Source organism: Leucopleurus acutus (assembly GCF_964270905.1).
Source record: "Leucopleurus acutus genome assembly, chromosome: 20".
In the NCBI taxonomy this organism is placed as follows: Eukaryota; Metazoa; Chordata; class Mammalia; order Artiodactyla; family Delphinidae; genus Leucopleurus; species Leucopleurus acutus.
In genome coordinates, this window is record NC_139162.1 from 31299423 (window position 1) to 31323279 (window position 23857).

At 42.2% G+C, this 23857-nt stretch overlaps 1 protein-coding gene across 5 annotated transcripts in view; it reads right to left on the reverse strand.

Annotated features, from left to right (window-relative positions):
- The window catches only part of CHD9 (chromodomain helicase DNA binding protein 9), a 244345-nt gene that overhangs the window by 185182 nt on the left and 35306 nt on the right, over positions 1–23857 (reverse strand). The window contains exon 1 of one of the 5 annotated variants that reach the window (XM_082862790.1): positions 9919–9947. The exons of 2 other annotated variants lie outside the window; for them this stretch is intronic. The gene's annotated coding sequence lies outside the window, so the exon portion shown is untranslated. Of the gene's footprint in view, positions 1–8772; positions 8819–9918; positions 9948–23857 lie in introns of those variants that run through there. 2 more of the 5 variants (XM_082862788.1, XM_082862791.1) reach the window with 2 other exon arrangements.

Genomic DNA, 23857 nt, shown 5'->3' on the forward strand with positions numbered 1-23857 from the left:
GTTTAAAAAATATTTATACTAACCAGCAATTTCATCAATATGCCAAAACTCATCTTTGCCCTCCCAATATATATGCTTGCTCATTTTATTCCCTTACTAAAGATATCAATGCCTCTCTACCCATTTTTGCTTCGATTCCCCCACCGGTAATCCATGCCTTAACCATATTGAAATGTTGCCTGAATTCATCAAACTTTCTCGCATCTCCATTAATACATACAGGAAGTTCTCTTCACCTATAATATCACTTCCCACCACCCCTGTTACTCTATTTAGTGCTTCTGATATTAAACTCAAGTTCTACCATCTCTAGGAAGCCAGTACACACACACACACACACACACACACACACACACACACACACACACACACACACACACACACACACACACACCCCGGCCCTCTGGAAAGGTTAAGCATTCATTAATTTATTTTTTGGCCATGCCATGCGGCATGTGGGACCTTAGTTCCCCAACCAGGGGTCGAACCCGTGCCCCCTGCATTGGAAGTGCAGAGTGTTAACCACTGGACCACCAGGGAGGTCCCAAGCATTCATTTTTTGTATTCCACACTGTACACACTATATTATCATTCTTGGTCTACTTGTCTGTCTTCCCTACTAAACAAGAGGAGTGCAGAGAATGGTTCTTATTCATCTTTATCCCTAACATCTACTAGTATAATTCCTGGCACATAGTAAATACCCAAATGTTTTCAAGAATTCAATGTCATAACGTAAAACAAAACAAAACCTCTCAATCCTTAATAGTTACGCCAAAAATTGAGATTCAAAAGCATTCTTTTAAGCAACAATGTACCATTTTTAAGATCTGAAGTATGCCTCCACTGAAATGCACTTAAAAATGGTTAAAACAGTATATTTTAGGCTATATATATTTACCCTACACACACACACACACACACACACACACACACACACACACACAGAATGTCTCAGTGATCCAACTGAAGCTTAATTCCTGGTTATCCCTCAGAGAATTTTGCTTTCATTGATAAGTTATTCTACAAGGGACCTATAGCATAGTGGTTAAAAGTAAGGGCTCTGAAAAGTGACTGGTAAGCTTTATCACTTGTTAGCTATGTAATCTTAGGCAAGTCCATCATTTTGAAGCTCAGTTTCTTCATCTGCAAAATGGGGATTGTAATAGTACTGATCTCATAGAACTGTAGTAAATAACCCATATAAAGTACTGCGTAAATACTGTTTTCAAACTGTGCTCCCTAGATTGTTGGGTGATCCTTAGCCAAAGAAAGAAAGGGCTTTAGACCACCCCTTCCCCCATTTCTTCCCCTATAAAAGATTTCACCCTATACATTCTTTTACTTTACAGATTGATCTGTCAAGTAGGATTTTTTAAAAACAAAGCATTCCTTGGTTTAAAAGAACTGAAACCACTAATCTAATAGCACTCAACTGATGCTCATATTAACATCTCAGTCTGTAGATCGCCACTTACTAAGTTCAATTATTGAAACTTACTTTGTTGGCATTCATACTTAATTTAGCTTTGCTTTGCATCTCACAGAAAGGGAAATCTTTAAAAATACAATCTCATCTCTACTCTCGGTAAAAGCTAACTGGTAATAACTAATTTGGGGCTGATATTGAAGACAGATTATAAGTTTCCTAGTTGCTACTGAGTCAGGTCAAGTTGTTTAACTGAAGTGGTCCTGAACATAAATCATACTCATAATCAAATTAAGAGAGTGTGTGTGTATACTATTAACATTAAAAACAGGAAACTGATTTAAGTGAAGAATTCTCCAAAGTTTGAAATACACTAAAAACTGAGACCCAGGTTGATTATCACTAACTTGCAAGGTTGTTGCAGAGTTTAAAAATATAAAGTTCCTAAAATATAGTAAGTGCTTAATAAATGCAGCTTTCCCTCTCATACCTGTCATCTCTTTTCTGACTTCGCAACAACCAATAGTCATTCAAACCTTCCCATGGCTGTTAGGCTTTTCTAGACCTCCTCAGACTCTTTCACTAATTATCTCCAATGCTGTCCTCTCATCACCTTCGAAACCCTTGTGTTCTTTTTCACTCACTCAACCCACCATAGTTTATTAACATCACCACTGTAATTTTACCTCCTTGCCTCAGTCCAATTCAATGTTTCTGAATATCTGTAATATTTATAATATTTACTATTTGCCTGGAACCAAACCTTTACCTTCAATGTGGTCCTTGCTTTTGTTTAATGTTTAAATTCATTTTCCTACGCTTCTAGGCTATCTCTTTGCAGTTATTTGTTTTCTCTCCTCAATTCTTCAATCCTAAGTTCCACATTCTCACCCCAAAACAATTTTGCCTCTTACACTTCTGAGGTTTTCCAGTTGAAAGTCACCAATCATCTTTACAGAAGCCATGTATCTGTCTTTGTATCTATCCCTTTTTTCTTCTATAAATACTATTTTCAGAAGAGGAAGCATGACTCTTCCCCAAAGATAAATCTTTCACCTCTTAATACCTACCATTCCATCTAGCCTTTCAAAGAGACTTACACCCATACATTCCACCTCTCTCGAGGATCTTTAATCACCCCCTGCAATTACCTGCTTTCCTTCTAACTTTAGGCATCAGATCTCTCCTACCTCAAAAATGTAAATGTACAAATGAAATCATCTTGTTTCTATCCTATTCAAAGACAAATATTGAAAATAAATTATCCACTGCCTCCATTTTCCAAATACCCATTTTCTTGTTAACCTCCTGTACTTTAGTTTCTGCCCCCATAAAATTACTGCAACTCTTTCAAAGATAACTAAGAAAATATAGAGAGAAATATATTGAATTCAAGTCAGCTAATTCCATGGGAAAAAAAATTTTAATTTACTCAAACTGTAGTAAAGCACAAAATTTTAAGATAAAACAAATTTTATGCAAAATATATGAAACCTAATCATTGTCCTCACCATTTTTTCCCTCTTATAAAAGAACTAACAAGATATATTAGCAGGTTTCTTTCAGAAGAATAACCACTGATTTCCAATATTCGTTTGTTTTTTTTGGCCACATGGCTTGTGGGATCTTAGTTCCCCAACCAGGGACTGAACCCAGGCCTCTGGCAGTGAAAACATGGAATCCTAACCACTGGACTGCCAGGAATTCCTCTAGGATAAAATTTAATATGCTTTACAGGGCTGCTGCTTACTCAGGTAAACTAAACTGAAATAACCAATGGCCAAAAAAGATAATCTTTCTTTCCCCCCAAATTTCAAACCACGTCCGTTTGTAGCAATAACAGTGTCTAAAATTACTGGTTAAAAAAGTTCTAAAGCATAACCAAAAAAAACACACAAAAAACCCTTAGATATTCATTTAGCTAACTACATTTAATTATGCCAAATTACAACAGAAACATCAATATCTACAGTTATTTGATAAATAATAGCTACTAATGACAGAAGCTATAATTTTTACTCATAAGCACCCAAAGCCTCATTTAAAATGATACATTTAATATCGGACTGCCTACAAGCTAATAACTTTCAGATTGTTAATTTCCTGAGAATATCAAAAAAACAAGACTTTTCTATTCCGCACCATCACCCAAGTAATACATAAATTCATCTAATACTACGTTCTAGTTCTTTTTTTCTCAAACCTTCATATTTAATATAATCTATATTAAGATATTCACAAATAAACTTTCAAAAATTGAAGTACATTGTTAAAAAGTAAGATCATTTCAGTTACCAACTTTTCTAACATAAATAGGAAGCCCAGTCTTTTGTCTCAAAACGCATTCTATGGGGACTTTCCTGGTGGCACAGTGGTTAAGAATCCGCCTGCCAATGCAGGGGACACAGGCTCGAGCCCTGGTCGGGGAAGATCCCACATGCCGCGAAGCAACCAAACCCGCGTGCCACAACTACCGAGCCTGCACTCTAGAGCCCGTGAGCCACACTACTGAGCCTGTGCTCTAGAATGCGCGAGCCACAACTACTGAAGCCCGCGTGCCTAGAGCCTGTGCTGCGCAACAAGAGAAGCCACCGCAATGAGAAGCCCGGGCACCACAACAAAGAGTAGCCCCCGCTCCCTGCAACTAGAGCAAGCCTGCGCACAGCAACTAAGACCCAAGGCAGCCAAAAATAAATAAATAAATTTTTTTAAATAGAAAAAAATTCTAAAAACACATACTATGAATATGTCTTAGTGTGCTGTCACACACATAGCTAAAGCTATCCTCACTGAGAGTCAGCACTCAGATAAAACCAGTCCTCACCTTCTGAAGCACTTGTCTATGGATAGTGTTCAAACCTTGATTTCTCACCAATCCTTTTTCTCCCCCATCTTCTTCTCAGTACATCTCACCATCATCTACCTAATTCCTCAAGCCAGGAACGTGGAGATCATTTTTTTTTAATTAATTTACTTATATTTTATTTTGGCTGCATTGGGTCTTCGTTGCTGCGCGCAGGCTTTCTCTAGTTGCAGCAAGCAGGGGCCGCTCTTTGTCCTGGTGCACAGGCTTCTAATTGCGGTGGCTTCTCTTGTTGCGGAGCACGGGCTCCAGGCACGTGGGCTCAGTAGTTGTGGCTCGCGCACTCTAGAGCGCAGGCTCGGAAGTTGCGGCGCACAGGTTTAGTTGCTCCGCGGCATGTGGGATCTTCCCGGACCAGGGCTCGAACCCGTGTTCCCTGCATTGGCAGGCGGACGGATTCTTAACCACTGCGCCGAAGTCCATGGAGGTCATTTTTGACAGCTTTCATTTACATCCAATTCATCATGCAGTTGTCAACTGCGCCACCATTCCCATCTCCTGTCTCTATCAAATCAAATTTTATATATACATATACACATATATCCTTTTCCATTCCTTCATCTCTACAGCTGCTACCCTAGTTTCAGTTATCATCATGTCTTACCTCAACAACTGCAGTAGCACAATGTCTTTGCTTTTACCCTTGCCTTTCTCCAATCCATTTTCAGCCAAAGTGATGTTTTAAAAATTTAAAGTATATTACTCCTCTGCTTCAAAATCTTCAATGACTGCAATGTCCTTAGTAAAACCCAGAAGTCTTTAACATGTCCTTCAAGGCCCTGCACGGCCCCGCATGATCTGCTCTCTGCCTCTCTCATTTCATCTTGCACGGTTTCCCTCCATTATTATCCTCTTGCCACCCTGAACTTCTTTCATTCCTTCCAACATATTAACCTCTCTCCTGCCTTCATACGTATTTTTTCCATTCTAGGAAACTCTTTTCCTGCCTGGTTTCTTATTCTTTATGTCTTGACTTAAATATCACCACCTGAGAGGCCTTCTCTGACCGTACAAACTAAAACCCTCCCCATTTTTCTCTCACAGCACTCTTTTCCCTTACTGAATTCACCCCAAATTGTAATTTTACATTTATTTGCTTGTTCATTATGTCTTTCCACTATTATGCTGTAGATTCTACAAAGGCAAGGATTACACTACATATAATAAATTAATAAGTAAAAGGATCACTTAATAAATCTGCTTAGTGGATGAATGAATGGATGTGCATGACCTAGAATCCAGGAAACAAATTACAGCTCTAAGTGGCTTCCCCTCCTCTGGGTCTCCCATCGTCACGTGATCAACTTTCCAACTGTTACCAAAAGAGAGGAGCAAAAGGTGTTCCTGCAAACTCAAAGGCAATACAATAGGAGGAATGCCAGGAAATTGTACTCGATGTCAAATAGGTGAGACAAATAATGGTATGATTTCATGGGAAGGAGAAATCCTTAAGGGCTACAATGATGAGAGATGATTTTATTCACAAGGTGGAATTTGACCTGAGTATTCAGACTGGTAAAATTTGGAGAGGTAGAATGTATGGGGAGTGAAGCCCAAATAAGGAATTAAGAGACACAAAGTGTTAGAAGACAATTATAGAACTGGAATGTGGCAACTTATATTTACAAAGTAGATAAGTGTAAAAAAACTAAATCTCTCATCATGTAAGAAATCTGTATTTTGTTAAAACATGTTAATCACGTTAAGACCACAACATCTACAAAACATTTGAAAGGTTACAATAAAATCATTCTACCTCAGTCTCCATAAATCCCTTCTAATTCTAATCTTTGGCTTTTAAAGTTTTTCAAACATTTATGACAACACACTCTCATAATTAGTTTTCATAACTCATTTTCACTCTGACCAACTACCTCAAGTTTCCATATTCTTATCACTCTGTTCTTTATTCACTATACTGACACCTGAGGAAATTTCCCCAGTAGATCTACTATTTCAATCATATTTATTTTTCCTTTATAGCCTTTGATCTCTCTAGAACTTCATTTTTTTCTTCTCTGTCGAAGTAGTTGACTTTTTCTTGTTCTACATTTATTTCAATGATCTAACTCTTCAGAAAATCTAAAATATTCATATGTACCAACATTTTAATTTTACTATTGGTAGAAGCTTCAAAAGATTTTACTTCTAAATCTGTAATGTTACTTCAGTTCCTGCCTCCTAAATTTACACAAGCCCCTCCTTCAGTTCTATCTTGTTTCCATAGGTAAATTATCAAGGTCTAGTTCAATGCCTTATGGAAGGCATTCAGTTATATTAGATAAGGGGTTTGGAGTTAAAAGTTTCTAGAGATACTTCCAAATTGAAAATGTTATGATTTCATTAATCTTATCTTGTCATGGGCTTTTTCCATTGACAACACTGCTTATCTTTATTCATGCTTGCCTACTTGAGGTTATTCTAAAAAAGTTTTCCGGTTAAGGCCAACTTACCTGAAATACCAATATACCACTATTTCTTTCAAAACCTCTGCTTTTTCTAACACTTAAATCCAAGCATAATTTTTGCATTTCAGAGGAGGATCTCAGGATACTTAGAATCACAGAATCGTCAAACTGGAGCAAACTAAGGTTCACAGAATTTAAGAAACTTGACTACATCTATACAGCTAGTGAAGTGACAAAGTCCTGATTCTCTCTAATCAGCACTCCTTCCAAGTCAAGAAGGCTTTACTGGTTACTCCAGCACAATGTTTTCTTCCTAATGCTATTTCCTATGTCCTTAGGACATCATCTTCTCCTAGTTAATCAATCACAACGTTTTTGTTTTTTAACTCTCAATTACCCTCACTCTCCTAAAACCGTTCAAGGATGACAGAGATACCAGAAGCAAAACTGGGAGACAACTACTTTGCTTTTTCTCAGATCATTTTATGTCTATATTATACGATCTGCATTTTATAGGAAACTCCCCAAGGAGTGAGACCTGCCAATACGTTGTAGTACACTACAACGATTTAATGTGAAGTGCTAAGGCAATGGAAGCGTAAACAGAAAAGTCTTGGAAGATACATGGTTTTACTTGCTTGGAGCAATAGATATTTTTCATTTAGTAAATATTTATCCAATATCAATTATATGGAAGGCTCTGTGCTACCTATTAGCAAAAAGTCACATTTAAATTCAAGTACTGTAAATCAAACAGAAAAGAAACACTATGTTCATCCTTTTGCAAAAACAAAAACACCAAAAACAAACACAGCACAACCCTCCCTCTGTAAAGTGGAATCCCCCCTTAAGTTCACCTTCTGTATATTCAAGTGTTTGTAGACCTAATGGTTCTAAGTACCTGTACAATTATACGGAGTTTAGATAGAGTAACATTACAAAACAAGCCCTTTCCTTTTCAAGATCATAGCTACTTAAGTAAAAGTGGTGAGACTGAAATCAGAGAAAACGAAACGCTGAAAAGTGGAATGCAAAACTGAGAAATTAAACTGCGATAATGACTGCATTAAGGAAAATAAACTTTATTTAACGGGGGGCGGGGACTCTGAGGTACTTATGAGTATTTCACATAAACTGATAAAAAGTCACAAAAGCGTCAAATCCCAGTCTTCCAAGAAAGTAACACTGTAAATATCACCATTAAAAAAACAAGTTCTTGTCTACTTTGTTCTGAAAAGTTTTATTTTCCTTAAAAACAAAACAAAACCAGAAAAAAGCAAAACAAAACCAAAAAAGGAACAAACAGAAACCACTCTGAGCTGGCGACTGCGACAGGCCAGTCAGACACCCAGGCTTTCTGGGTCGCGCTTGGCTTTGGGATGCATGTCCGCGAAGAGAGCCCTGGAACCACCCATCACGTCCCACACCCAGATCCCAAGAAAGCAGCAGTCGCGGCGAAGGCCCGACACACACAGGGGCTGGTGGGGTCCGGGGTCCGGGCCCTGCTGCAGACATGGAGAGGCCCTGGGGACGGAGGATAACAGAGAGGCAGCGCGGTCGTAACCCGGACGCCTAGGCCAGGAAAAGCGCCGAGGGCGTCCAGGGCTCGAGGGCACCCAGCACTCGCGCGGGACGCCTTGTCATGAGTCACGGAGGCGAGAAAGCAGGCGGGCGGGGGAAGAGGCTGCAGGATGGAGGGAAGCCCGACCCTCGGGAGGGAAGCGAGCGGACGGGGAGGCCCCGACCTCACACGGGGCAGGGAAGGGAGGCCCTGCCTACCCACGCCCAGCCCGCCCTGCCCTCACCTCCATCCGACGCAACAGGCGCTGCGGCCGGGTCCGGACCCCGGGGTCTGCGTGCTGGGGGGCGGGGGCAGCAGCCCGCAGCCATGACAGGAGCGGGGCTGGCCGCGGGCGGGCTGGGCCGCACGTGCGGGCAGCGGCCCCTCCCCGGCCTCCCCGCGCTCTCGCCCGCCCGCCCCCGGGGGCCAGCTCCTCACCTCGGCGGCGGCAACGCGGCCCGGCCTGCCCCGACCCCCCCACCTCGGCGGAGCGGCGGCGGCACGTACTCACCGCCGCTCACGGGTTCTCGGGCTTCGCCATGACTGAGGCGCCCCCTGCGCCCCCCGCTTCGACCGAGACTGACACGCGCGGCTGGCCGGGCGGGGGCGGCCTCAGGCGACCACCCGGCTGACAGAACCCGCCCCCGCCTCTCCCCACCAGTTGAGCAGCGGCCACTGCCCTGCGGCGCCCCCAGGCTTCCTCCCCACGCATGGGGCGGCGGGTGGCAGCGACAGGCAGCTGCGGCACTTACCGGCGGCGCGGCCAGGCCCCCCTGTCAGCGCGGGGCCGGGAGGGAGAGAAGGGAGGAGTGAAGGGGCACCGCCTCCCCCGCGCCGCCACGCACCCGCCTGATTGGCCCAGTTCACTCCCCCAGCGCGACCCCACCAGCCCCTGCGAGCGGCACTCCGGCAGCACCGGCGCGTCATTTGCATACTTGTGCCCGCGCCGCTGATTGGCCCGGGCTCGGAGGGGCGGTGGAGACGGCGGCAGCTCCCGCCGCTGCTCCCGCCGCGTCGGGCGACCGAGGAGGGAGGATCCTCTCTGCCGCTCCCCTTCCCTCACGGCCCGGCCTGACCTGGGGCGGAGGGCGGCGGGAGGCGGGGTCGCCGCCCGGCTCCAACATGGCCCCGCGCGCCGCCGACCCAATCGCCGGTGCGGTTACTCCGAGAGCCCTGGGCGGCCTCGGGGCGGGGAAGTGTTGGGGCCGGGCGCCCTCTGGCCGGAGCGCGGGGCAGTGCAGTGGCCCGGGCTCCCGTCGCCGCCCCGCCGCGGCCGCCACGTCAGGCCGCGCCCTCGCGGCGGCCTCTCCCCTCCCCGCGGCCCGGCCGCCACGTCAGGCCCGGCAGGCACGCCCTAGCCGCGAGCTGACCGGTGGCGGGGTCGGCGCCGAGGTCACTCACACGCTGGGCCCGGGGCCGCCGAGGAACCGCGAGAGTTTCTAGAGCCTCCCTCTTGACACGGCCGTAGTCTTGGACCCTGGTTCTCACTTCGCTCTGAGACTGCGGTGGCACACGCCTGTGCTTTAAAATCGGGAGCAAGGAGAGTGTCGCCGCGATGATGCAGCGATTCAGTCCAGGTGCTAAGCACCTGCCGCGGAAAAGGCACCAGGCTGAGGAGAGATCCAGCACCAAGCCCTAATCTAGAGAGAGTACGCACCTCGAGTGGTAGAGAGCTGGGGCTGACACACCTAGTCATCTCCATGGTCAGGCCCACGTTCTAAATTAAACAGCTATGAAGGGAAAGAAAGACCCCCCGCCCTCGCGAAAAAAAAAGGGCGGGGGAGAAGGTGACGCTGGGCCAAAAGTAGGGGGCGTATAGAAAACCGCGGCCTAAGAAGGCGTGGGGAAACCTGGGTTCCCTCTCGCTCTGTCACTAATTAACTGAGTGACCTACATTAAATCGTAACGTGTCCCAAGGCCTCGGTTTTCCCTTCTGTGAAATGAAGAGGCTGGACACATTTTTCTAAAAGCCTTCCGATTCTAAAATTCTACCGGTCTCTCTTTCAGGCCCTGAGCTGGCTTTAATACCTGACTAAAACTTCAGCGTCCATATTAGAACGAGAGAAGACAAAATAATGGAACGTTAGAACTTCAGCCAGCCTCCCTGATGTTTGTTCGGAACTGTTGACCGTTTCAAATCCTAGGAGGGTGATATCTAACATTCACTTTACAGTTGACAGAAATCTCTTGACTTTCTGTCTTCACAAAGAAGCATAGAGCAATGTCACTGTGCTTGTTTATGCCTCACCAGAATGGAATGGCCGCGGTATACAGAGTGCTAGTTGCCAAGTAATTTCATTCTTCATATTCCGCGTGAAGGCTCTCCAGAGTAGAGCAACACAACTCTATTTAGCTGAGATACTGAAAGGGTTAGGAGAAAACCCTGCTGAGAGAGAAGTTACAATTACAGTTTCGATTTCCCTCAAGGATACTTAACAACAACTACACACTAGGATAAGAATGCACGGAAACGGTTCATCTCTGAGCTCGCTACACTACTTATTTGAATACCACTTTAGTTTGCAAATCCAACCTGTTGAGTCAAATCTAAGGCCAGTAACATCTCATTTATCAACTTTACCTACTTGACAGAACTTTTCTCCCCAAGAAAACTCACGTTTTCTTGAATACAGCCCTTTGAAAAAATAAAGTTTGGTGATTAAGGAGCATCATTATCAACACTATTGCAGTTTATTATGACCAATGAATGCCCTCAAAATTATGTAGATTTGTCCCTATAATAATGACCTCTAGAATGCTGTTTTTATGATTAAATTTACATCTGTTTTTTTTTGTTTGTTTTCGCGTTTTTTTGTCTCCTTTATCACTCCTGGGCTGACACTTCTCCATTGTCCTACCTAACAACCTTCTTTCGTTGTTTTTTTTTTGTTTTGTTTTTAATGCTTCTATTGTACTATGAACCTAGACACAGATAAACTTCTATTAGTTTAGACTTTCAAGATTTGAGTAAAGATTTTCTGTGGGGTTCTCCTGTGAGTTAAGCACATGAAGTTTTTTGGGTTTTTGTTTTTAATTAATTAATTTTGGCTGCGTTGGGTCTTTGTTGCTGCACACGGGCTTTCTCTAGTTGCTGCGAGCAGGGGCTACTCTTCATTGTGGTGTGCGGGCTTCTCATTGCAGTGGCTTCTCTTGTCGCAGAGCACGGGCTCTAGGCGCGTGGGCTCAGTAGTTGTGGCACACAGGCTAAGTAGTTGTGGCACACGGGCTTAGTTGCTCCGCAGCATGTGGGATCTTCCCATACCAGGGCTCGAACCCGTGTCCCTTGCATTGGCAGGCGGATTCTTAACCACTGCACTACCAGGGAAGGCCGTTTTTTTCGTTTTTAAAAATATTTATTTATTTACTTATCTGACTGCACCAGTCTTAGTTGTGCCATGCGGGATCTTCTTTGCTGCATTAAGGATCTTCGTTGCAACATGTGGGATCTTTATTTGGGGCATGCGGGATACAGTTCCCTGACCAGGGATCAAACCTGGGCCCCCTGTATTGGAAGCGCAGAGTATTAACCACTGGACTACCAGGGAAGTCCCCAAGCACATGAGGGTTTTTGACATTTTGCTCAATGACGAGTTTTTGCTTACTTCTGAAATCTTAGTAGTATTCTTTTTTTTTTTTTTTTTTTTTGCGGTATGCGGGCCTCTCACTGTTGTGGCCTCTCCCGTTGCGGAGCACAGGCTCCGGACGCGCAGGCTCAGTGGCCATGGCTCACGGGCCCAGCCACTCCGCGGTATGTGGGATCTTCCCGGACCGGGGCACAAACCCGTGTCCCCTGCATCAGCAGGCGGACTCTCAACCACTGCACCACCAAGGAAGCCCCTTAGTAGTATTCTTGGTAACTGAGGTTTCTGGATATGTGCACTCTGGAAAAACCATTGCAAAGGATGGCTCTAAATCCCAGAATTTAGAGGCTACATCAGTAAACACTACTCTTTGCAATTTAAATTAATAAGAATCAATATCATCAACATCAAAATCTAGCAACACTGGCCTACTAGTTCCATCAGGCAATGGAATGTCCAGAACCAGGTGGTAGCAATGCTCTCTCCAGGATCCTCTATTCCACTCTAGAGTAAAATTGGGTCCATTCCTACCCAAAGTCTTTCAAACCAAAAAGACCCCCATATCTGTAGACACGATGTTTCAGGTCACTAGGAAGCCTGTGCTATGTCAGAGAGCCTTTCTTCACAACCCGAATGAAGCATTCTACAAGTGTCTCCAATAGGTACATTTACTGAAATCTAACTAGTCCCAAGTACTGTGTAAGGGTTTATAAGGGTTTAGCCAAGGAAGCCAGCAACTTCCAACTTTGTTATAGTGTTGCATATTTGTTATTTTAATTTACCTTCACAGCGACTCTATGAGAAAGGGATTATTTTCCCCATTTTACAGATGGAGAGGGTTCAAAATCTTGCCCTGGTTACACAATCATTGAGTGGCAGAGATAGGATTCAAACTTAGAACTGATTGGCCCTAAAGCCTGTAACTCTTAACCATTACACTATATTCCTCCCTCAGCCTTAGTTTCCAATTCCATGTTTATCAAGCAAACTTTTATCAACTAATTTGGCACCTTGTAAGGGGGAGCTCCCTGTATAGGCATTTTGGTTGAGGTTACCAAAAAAGGACTATCTCAAAATGTATATGGTATATCAAACTTGGCATTTTCTTGCAAGTTTGAGGGGTATGAACCAATGCTCTGGTACTGTTCACTTTGGGGAAAAACTGATACAATCAAGATCCTAAAACTGCAAAACTAAGGATTAGACCCTACTTCAGTGAGACCTACAGAAGTGATGCCCACAGAATAGTCAAAACAACCTTGAAAAAGAAGAAAGTTGGAAGACTCACACTTCCTGATTTCAAAACTTACTACAACACTACAGTAATTGGACAGTGTGGTACTAGCACAAGAATAGACACATAGATCAATGGAATAGAACTGAGAGTCCAGAAATAAACCTTTACATTTATAGTCAATTGATTTTCAACAAGGGTGCCAAGATATTTAAATCGAGAAAGAAAACTGTATATTCAAACGCTAGAGAATGAAGTTGGATCCCTACCTCACACCAAATACAAAAAATAAATGAAAAGGGATGATAGAGCTAAATGTAAGAGGTAAAACTATAAGAGTCTAAGAAGAAAACATAGGAGTAAATCTTCAGGAACTTGGGTTAGGCAATGGTTTCTTATATATGATACCAAAAGCATAAGCAACAAAAGAAAATATAAATTGGACTGCATTAAAATTAAAAACTTTTGCACAAGCAACTAAAGAAAAAAATAAATTGAATATCAAAATAGAAAACCTTTGTGCTTCAAAGAACACCATTAAGAAAGTTCAAAGAAAAACACCTACAGAATGACAGAAAATATTTTCAAATCATACATCTGATAAGGGTATAGTATCCAGATGTATAAAGAGCTCTTACAACTCAACATTTTTTTAAAAATCCAATTTTAAAATGGGCAAAGTATTTTTGAATAGACATTTCTCCAGTGAAGATATACAATGGTCAATATGCACACAATAAAATACACTAATAATCATTAGTTATTAAAGAAATGCAAATCAAAACCACAATGAAATACCACTTCACATCCATTAGGATGGCTATAATAAAAAAGACAGGCAATAACAAGTGTTGATGAGGACATGGAGAAGTTAGAACCCTCATACTTTGCTGGTGGGAATGTAAAATGGCGCAGCCACTTTGGTAAACAGTTCTTCAAAAAGTTAAACATAGTTATTACATGACCCAGAAACCCCAAAGAAATGAAAACATATGTCCACACAATAACTTACACATAAATGTTCATAGCAGCATTATTCATAATAGCCCCAAAGTGGAAACAACCCAAATATCCATCAACTGACAAATGGATGAACAAAAGTGTTATATCCATACAAAGGAAAATTACTCAGCCATAAAAAGGATTAAGGGGACTTCCCTGACGGTCCAGTGGGTAAGACTTCGTGCTCCCAATGCAGGAGGCCTGGGTTCGATCCTTGGTGGGGGAACTAGATCCTGCAGGCATGCTGCAACTTAAGAGTCCGCATGCCACAACTAAAGATCCTGCATGCTACAACGAAGATCCCACGTGCCGCAACTGAGACCCAGCACAGCCTAAATAAACAAATAATTTTTAAAAAAAGGATTGAGAACTGCTACATGCTACAACATGGAATAACCCTGAAAACATTATGTAGAATGATAAAAGCCAGATACAAAAGGCCATATATATGATTCCATTTATGAAATGTCCAGAATAAGCAAATCTAGAGAGACAGAAAGTGGATTAGTGGGTGCCTAGGACTGGGTTGGAGGGAAGGGGACGAAGAATGGAGAGTGATTGATAATAGGTACTTATGGGGGGGGTAATGAAAATGTTCTAAAATTAGATTGTGGTGATGTTTGTACAACTCTGTGGATATACTAAATACCACTGAAGTGTGAATTTTATGCTAAGTAAATACTATTTCAATAAAGCTATTTTTTAAAAAGTAATGCATAGCCAGCAACTTCTTTTTATAGTATTACATTCATTAAATCCATATATTAGGTATATATGTGTATATATACACACACACACACATATAGGAACACATGTTGAGACAAAAGGAACACATATATTTTAATTATATTTATATTAATTCAGCAGCAAATAATTTTTTTAACCTGAAGACTGTTGGAGTGGCACTGTTATTTCTCACATTGGGCTCACCAGTTTTGTGACTTTGGTATAATTTACCTTACCCTCACCATGTATGTGTACCAGACTGGGAGCTGTGTTGGCTACAGAAGAAGGGATTATTATTTTCATATAAATAATATTAAATTATTAATAATAAAAACTGGGGACTTCCGTGGTAGCACAGTTAAGAATCTGCCTGCCAATGCAGGGGACACGGGTTCAATCCCTGGTCTGGGATGATCCTACATGCTGCGGAGCAACTAAGCCCATGTGCCACAACGACTGAGCCTGCACTCTAGAGCCCGAGAGCCACAACTACTGAGCCCACGTTCCACCACTACTGAAGCCCGTGTGCCTAGAGCCCGTGCTCCCCAACTAAGAGAAGCCATCGCAATGAGAAGCCTGTGCACCACAACGAAGAGTAGCCCCCGCTTGCCGCAACTAGAGAAAGCCTGCACACAGCAACGAAGACCCAACCCAGCCAAATATAAATAAATATACTAAAATAATAATAAATACTGAACAAATGTGTGTGGACAAAATATCTTCTCATTCATCTTTATTGACATTCATTCACAGACTAAAGGTAAGGTGAGGCACTAAAGAAAATGTTGTTTCACAGACCAAAGGTAAGTACTTTAGGAATGCTTTTTTAATCTCTTACACATTTTATGTACATTCATAACTTAAATGTTTTATGCCCCATTATATTATGGAATATAACATGATTTCCATCTTTCTGCAATAACGAATAGTAGCTTGAAGAGCTTAGATACTTTTCCACTCTAGGAAAAGAATGTGAAAGTTGGTTCAGTAGTGAATAAAAACTAACTTCACTTTAGCCCCTGGGTGTTGTGAAATTTCCTTAACTCAGTGGAAAACATAGGTTCTTTTTAGAAGAAAGGGTAAAGGATATCATTAGAAAGCTCTTCAGCCTCCCTTTTCAGACTCTTGTTCAAGCAAATAGAAAAAAGGGCAGGCTTTCAGTTGTAGCTTAGAGCACCTCAAAGATCAATTAAAAGCATGTTCAGCACTGTTTTCAAATCTAGTGGCTGCTGATAACAACATCCAAAGGATGTGTTCAGCCAGGCAGCCATTCTTCAGACTCTTATCTTAGGCCTACTTAATCAGGGACAGATCTTAAGAGTCTCTAAGTTGTATCTATTTTATCCCCTGCTTTTAGCTAGAAATATACTTCAAAGCATGATCCTACTTGACAGTTCAAATTTTCCACTGTTTTGCTTTTATAAACAGTTGCTTGTCCTGGGAATTCCCTGGCGGTCCAGTGGTTAGGACTCTGAGCTCTCACTGCCAAGGGCCCGGATTCGATCTCCAGTCAGGGAACTAAGATCCCACATGCTGCATGGTACGGCCAAAAATAAGATCCCACATGCTGCATGGTACGGCCAAAAACAAAACAAAACAAAACAAACAAACCAACAAACAAAAGTTGCCTGTCCTAATCTTAAAAGGTCTTCAGGGAAAAAAAAAAGAGGTTTTGCTGTTTTCCTTGATAAGACATCCCTGAGCACCTTATTCCTTCTCTTTGTTCATCTGCTTCTCTTTGGGTAATACAAGCATTCCTGGAGAAGTTATACCTAAATCAAGTTTGGGGAGATGAAATGCATGATGTGCAGCTGCAATTTAAGAAATTAATTCATTCAACAAATATTTAAAGAATATCTCTGAAAAGGAATTCCCTGGTGGTCCAGTGGTTAGGACTCAGCGCTTTCACTGCCGGGGTCCGGGTTCAATACCCGGTCAGGGAACTAAGTCCCGCAAACGGTGTGCGTGGCCAAAAAAGAAAAAAGAAAAAAAAAAAAAGAATATCCGTGAAGTGTCAGGTACAGTGCTAGGTGCTGGGAATCCAACAATGAAAAAGATAGCATGGTCCTTTTGCCTCATGGCAAGTTTTGTCAAGTAAATAATACCCACTAATTAATTATTTTTATTAATTTATTAATACTTAACTTTCATTTACAGGTACTGTAATTGGTATACTAAAAAAACCACGTATGCTCTATACCACAGAGCCTAAGGACTAATGGAAACTGTAGACATGTATTTTTCTAATCAACTGGTTTGTTTTATAGGCATTATGGGCATCTTATTTCAAGGAGAAATCCATCCTGGTGCAATTTAAACCCATCTTGTCTTGTTTAAGCTTCAAAAAAGAGAAAATTGCACCAGGTTTCCTCTGAATATTTCTTGATTTGTTTTTCCTCGTTAGTTATAGCCATGACTATAATTTGGTCACCATCTTTCCATAATCCCATCGGCCAGGTTTCACGCTCCTTATTCTGTCTTGGAAAGAGCTTATAAAACTCGTATATTATTGTTAGGAATAAAATAAATCCTTTAACCATTACATGGTCTTGCATTTTTTTTAAATAACTGAGTGAGTTTTTTCTTACCTCATATGGATTTCTTAAGAAGGGCTATCTTTCTTATTAATATCACCTTTTAAAGCACTCTTTTTTTATCAGGGCAGCATGCGGTCTCTTACGTAAAAGCATGTGGAGATTATTGGAATTCCTGGACATTCTGATTGAGGATGCATATTCATTATAGTTGTTTTCTCTGCACTGAACCCCATGGTTTGTTTTATAGAGGAAGAGTGACAACATGCCAACCAGGAAAATTAATTCCAGGTTATATGACTGAAAAAACTTTTTTTAAATTCAAGAGCAGAGAGGCCTTAGAAAATTTTGTTGAAAGTAAGTCAGTGTAGCTTTCTGGTTACCATTAGATGGTAAGCAGTTAGTGACCCTGCACAATTTCTTTTTTTTTTTTTCTTTTTGGCCACGCCACATGGCTTGGGGGATCTTAGTTCCCCAACCAGAGACTGAACCTGGGCCCTTAGCAGTGAAAGCGCGGAGTGCTAACCACTGGACTGCCAGGGAATTCCCAGACCCTGTGCAGTTTAAGTAGAAGTCTTGTGTGGAAACCAGGAAAGGAGCTGAGTCAATGTTTCTTAAAACAAGAAATTCATAGAAATTGTCTCCTACAGGCACATATTTGATTTCTCCAACATTACAAATAGTTGACAAACGTTTCACCTTCCAGAAAGTTTGGCTGGGTAGAGACCTCAAAACTAGTATATCAGAGAACTGAATTTCTTCCGAAACGGGGCCAGTTCTGCCTCGCTGATTGGCTGTATTTGAGTGATGGTTAGCAACGAGATAAAAAACCGAAGCATTAGGCCAAATCCTCTGGCTATCAAATACATAACTGAATTTTCCCTTTTCTCACGGTCTATCTCAGTGTCATGGAGGACTGCCTGACTTTTTCGCATGGTCAGCAATTTTTGGCTAATCCCGTGGAGCCGTCTTCGTCCAGCACACAGTACCCTGGCTCCTAGAAGACACTTCTCCTTGTGTTCCCTTTTCAGAGTGTGTACTATTTGGCAAGAATATACGGAGTGATTTGTGGAAACTGTAAGAAATGTCAGGCTGGAGCTTGCTCATTCTCTGGCACTCCTGTTTGTAGATAAACAAAAGTGACTGCAGTCTTTTCTGTTCCTCAAACATACCACTCTTCCTTTTCTCGGGAACTTTTCACCCTCTATTCCCTCTGCCTTTCCGTAGGCTATAGGTATGGCTGCTCCTCACAGAGGCCTTCATTGACCCCTAATTACTCCGGTGGTTTCCTTGTAAACACCACAGTCCTGTGTGTGTGTGTTTGTCTCCGCCCACTAGAAACCAAGCATCTCGAGGCCAAGGCAGGCTCAGTCTTGTTCCTGGAAGTATTCTCAGCACCTAGAACACAGGTGCTCAAGAAGTGTGTATTTTCACCACTATATTTATAATAGATAACCAACTAGGACCTACTGTATAGCACAGGGAACTCTACTCAATATTCCGTAATGACCAGAATGGGAAAAGAATTTGAAAAAGAATAGATACATGTATATGTATAACTGAATCACTTTGCTGTACACCTGAAACTAACACAACATTGTTAATCAACTGTGCTCCAATATAAAATAAAAATTTAAAAAAACCTCTCACTTAAAAAAAAAAAGAAATGTGTATTTTCCACTGAATGAAATGTTCACCCAAAATACCTGTAATGTCCTGGGAGAAAGAACTGCTGTCATTCGGGGTTATCTCACCTGGTTTTGAATAAGATATTGGAAGCCTCAATGAGAGATTCTCAAAGCTAACTGCATACTAGAATCACCTGGGAAACCTAAAAGTTACCTTTGCTTAGACCCTGCCCCAACCTAGGGGTGATGGGTCTCAGGCACCAATATGTTTTAAAACCTCTTTGTGTCATTGCTTGTGCAGCCAAGGTAGAAAGTACTGCTCTAAGTAACACGAAACTGAGTAACTATCCAACTACCGTGTTCTTATCCTCTAGGTGAGTCGTTTCTGTGTCACCTCTGTCTAGGGCAACCTAAAGTGTTCTTCAGACTACCCTTGTGGCTTCTGAATACCTGCCTCGCTATCGCAAAGGGGCAGAATTAGGCACAAACCAAATGAAAAATTAACCTCCCAGGAAAGAAAGAGAAAAGGCACCCAAGTAACTGAGGTTCATCTGTTAGGACCTGCTCTCAAAACCTCAAACTCAAAGGGGAAAGTTCCAGCACACTTCTCTTTTCCTTCATAAAAGAAAGTCATCAACAAACCCCTTCATATAGCTGTAGAAGTCAGAGGCAATCAACCAATCACTCAAGTGCAAAGTAAATAAGAAACAATGCTCCCAGAGGGATGTGTCCAAATTCCATCCTCTTTCTTGCAGTAAACAGAGACCAAGTAGTGGTGGGCTCAGAAACATTTGTCCATGTTTTTTGTTATGGCAAACTCTAAATTTGAAGACCTTATGAATAATTGGGACCTCTACTTTTTTTTTTAAGGAAAAGCCATGGTTATTGATATTTTTCTCAAGCTGTGCAATTAATAAACTATTTTTCCTTTATTTTTCAAAATCACCATCAGAACTGTTAACAAAACCTAGATTCATGCTGAAAGTCAATTGGTTTCCCCTCCAGTTAGGAAAACCAAATGACTTTAGTAAAATGGAGCACACAGGATTACAAGTAGAAATTCAGGCCCTACCACTTGCCAACTGAATGAATTATAATTAAGTTTTCTTGCCTGTTAAATGAGAATCAGAACACCTATGCTCTCTGCCTCACATTTCTGTTTCTTACTAATAATGTTCACAAACGTTATTCTCTGAAAATGTTGCGGTGTGTAAATGAAAATTACTGGTCTACTGTCTTGTAGGTGAACATTTTTTTATAAGCTCCTTTTTTAAAAAATTATTTATTTAATTTACTTTTGGATGCATTGGGTCTTTGTTGCTGCACGCGGGCTTTCTCTAGTTGCGGCGAGAGGGGGCTACTCTTCGTTGCGATGCACGGGCTTCTCATTGCGTTGGCTTCTCTTGTTGCAGAGCACGGGCTCTAGGTGTGCGGGCTCCAGTAGTTGTGGCTCGCGGGCTCTAGAGCACAGGCTCAGTAGTTGTGGCGCACGGGCTCAGCTGCCCCATGGCATGTGGGATCTTCCCAGACCAGGGCTCGAACCCATGTCCCTTGCATTGGCAGGCAGATTCTTAACCACTGTGCCACCAAGGAAGCCCATGTAGGTGAACTTTTAAGCAAATAAATAAATAAGTAAATAAATCCAGTGGTTACTGTCATTAGAAATACTGACCTAAGTTATACTATGTGCCCGGCAAAGTGTTGAACAAAAAAGTTGTCCACTAGGGAAACTGAATCCATTAGACCAGAACAGTATGTAGATCACCCAACAGGGAAAGCCATTTCTTTTGCAACAGGAGAAACTCAGCTTGGCCAAGTACAGACATAACACAATAAATCCACCTATTCATCCCCAAAAGTCTGATCTAAAGTTCTTTCATCTCCTACAGAAGATGTCCTGGCTATGCAAGGGACTATTTAAATTCAGAGACCCTCTTATTAGTAAAGATCAGGGCACTAAACTTGAATGACTATGAGTTAACAAACCTTAATTCAAGGGTTTCAGTAGATAAGAGGATCTGGAAAGTTGCAAGTTGACAGCAGTTTTGCAGTTGATCCTAGGACAGCTTAAAACAGAAGAACTCCTGCCTCCTAACTTCTCAAGGTTAGAAGCGACCTTTGAGGTTGTCTGGCTGAGAACATGCTGGGGCAGGTATGGGTTAGAATCCTATGTGGTCCAGGTAAGTCTTTAACCTCACCTAGTTTAACCTCACTTAGTTTCTTTATTTATTAGTAAAATAGAGATTAAAAATATCGCTTTTGCAGCGCAAATAATCTGAAGCTTAGAGATGATATACCTAAACCCGGCACATATTAGATTATCAATAAATTATAGCTAATTTTTAAAAGTCAGTCGAGTGATTTTCAGATTTCTCCCAGTGTCAGAGCCCCTGGAAGCTGCAGATCACTGTGAAAAGTTGCTATAATTTACCAAATCATGTGAACCAGGAAAAGCTTATTTAGTAGCAAATATGACTCTATTTTATAGGTATATATAGTATCACAAAAACAACACATCTGATCACCAAAAGAAAAATTTTCTTAAATCCCCCCTAAACAATCTATTGAACTGGGTCATGTGTCAGATCTTCCTAAACTATTTGTTGGCCACTTGTTTATTTGATTTATGCCTGAGGTGGGAGCTGGCAGCAGCTGTAGCCAGACAAGCAGTGGTAGACAAATGGAGAAAAAACCTATCATTTCGATTAGCTGCACACCTCATAGAGTTTGCAAACCTCAACTAATAACATATTATTGATACTGATAAACTAATTCAATGATTTTGAAACTTTTTTGAAAATGAGGAAACTCTTTCTTTAAAAAGATTTTTTTTTTTTTTTGCAGAAGCTCAAGATCTAAAACACAGAAAAGCAGAAGTCCCGAATGAAAAAAACAGAACAAAAGCTGAGCAGCCTTTCTGTGAGCTTTGGGATGCCCTGCCCTTCTCCACCCCTTGAATGCATGTCTGAAGACTTCCTGGGCTTGGAGGGGGACATTCTAAAAATCCGTTAAGTCCAGCCCCTCATTCTGCAGATAAGGGAATTAAACCCCAAGGGACTGAGAGATCCACCCAAGGTAGCACCCTGAGTTTGTGAAAGAACCAACACTAGGACCCAGGCCTCTGAATTCTCTGTTCAGCATTTTCTCCCATGCCACCAGGACGACTCCGAGGTTCCTAGCTTTGAATTCTTCAAATAGCACACTTGGGAAATTTTGATTTATTTCCCAAGATAACTGGTTAAAGAGATGAGGCAGAACCTTGGCAAAGCAGTCAACTCCCTAAAAAATTTACCTTCTCAAACTTGCAGGTTGATCAGATGTCCCTCCTCTGCCTACCTTCGCTATCGTGTTCCATAATGTACCAAAATTCTCTGTTTATATTGGACATCATAAATGGCCTGTACAGTGTATCCAACTGTCTTGGACTGGTTGCCAACATTTAAAAATCAGAAGATTTTGCCTAAAAATTTGGATTTCCACCTTCTGTTGAAAAATGAAAAATTCTAGCAATACTGAACTTTCATTCCCAGTTGATAACACTCCCAGGAGCTGAGGAGAGGCAAGCACTCTCCACTGTGTCTCAGTCCCCACCAATCCCTACCTACCCGTGTCCATTATTCTCTGGTCCCTGTAGGCATTTGAGTTTGTGACCCATGGTCTAAAGCTTTTGTCTATAGAAGGATTTTTTTGAGAATGGGACTTATAGGAACAAAGGTAAACCTAAGATACAGACATAGGGGATAATCTCATTTCAAAAGATGAGGTGAATGTCATCATACATAATGCTGCTTTCCTGCATTGATTAAGGAGGAAACTTTCAGAGTTTCCTGACTCGTTTATTTTTCTGAGAGCTGTTAAATTAACCACAGACTAATAGAGCTACAAGTCTCAGACTTGCTTTCCTGTGTGTCCCCTTTTACACGACTGTCTACAGCACAACTCCACTCTGCCGAGCCCCCGGGGAGATGTTATTAAACCACCCATCAGCCTGTTTCCTGCATCCCAGAGCACCTCCCTTAGCACTATGGTCAGGAGGAACTGGCTGAGAACCCCAGGATCAGCCCCAGGACTGGGCAACATGGGTGTGGACACAGCAGGCAAAATGAGAGCAATTCTTAAGGAGGATTCAGTCCTGCTCCCAGCGGCGGCAACCCAGGCCCTTGTGTCACATTCTAGCCCCTTGCACGTCCTCAAATCTGTTATCACTGCACATACCTCCCCCTGTTCAATCACCTTACTCTCCTCCATCGCTGAAACTTACAAAAGTATCAGATAAACAAATTCACCCAAAGGTTTTAATAGTTCAGAACTGTATATTTTTTATTTTCGCATCTTAACCTAAGTGTGTATCACTAATAATAGAATTTTAGGAATCATGATTAGTTGGTGAAAAGAACATTTGGAGATAAAAAGGGCTTACCCTCAAATTATACCACAAAGGAGGTTTATTTACTTTGTACCTGAAGGGCCACCATTATATCACCTCCCCTCCTCCAGGACTTTGTTCAAATGCTACTTTCTCAGTGAGGCCTTCCTTAACCTCACAAATTAAAATTGTGACCCTCGGACTTCCCTGGTGGCACAGTGGTTAAGAATCCGCCCGCCGATGCAGGGGACACGGGTTCGAGCCCTGGTCCGGGAAGATCCCACATGCTGCGGAGCAACTAAGCCCGCGTGCCACAACTACCAAGCCTGTGCTCTAGAGCCTGTGAGCCACAACTACTGAGCCTGCGTGCCACAACTACTGAAGCCCGCGTGCCTAGAGCCCGTGCTCCGGAACAAGAGAAGCCACCACAATGAGAAGCCCACGCACCGCAATGAAGAGCAGCCCCTGCTCACCGCAACTAGAGAAAGCCTGCGTGCAGCAACGAAGACACAACGCAGCCCAAAA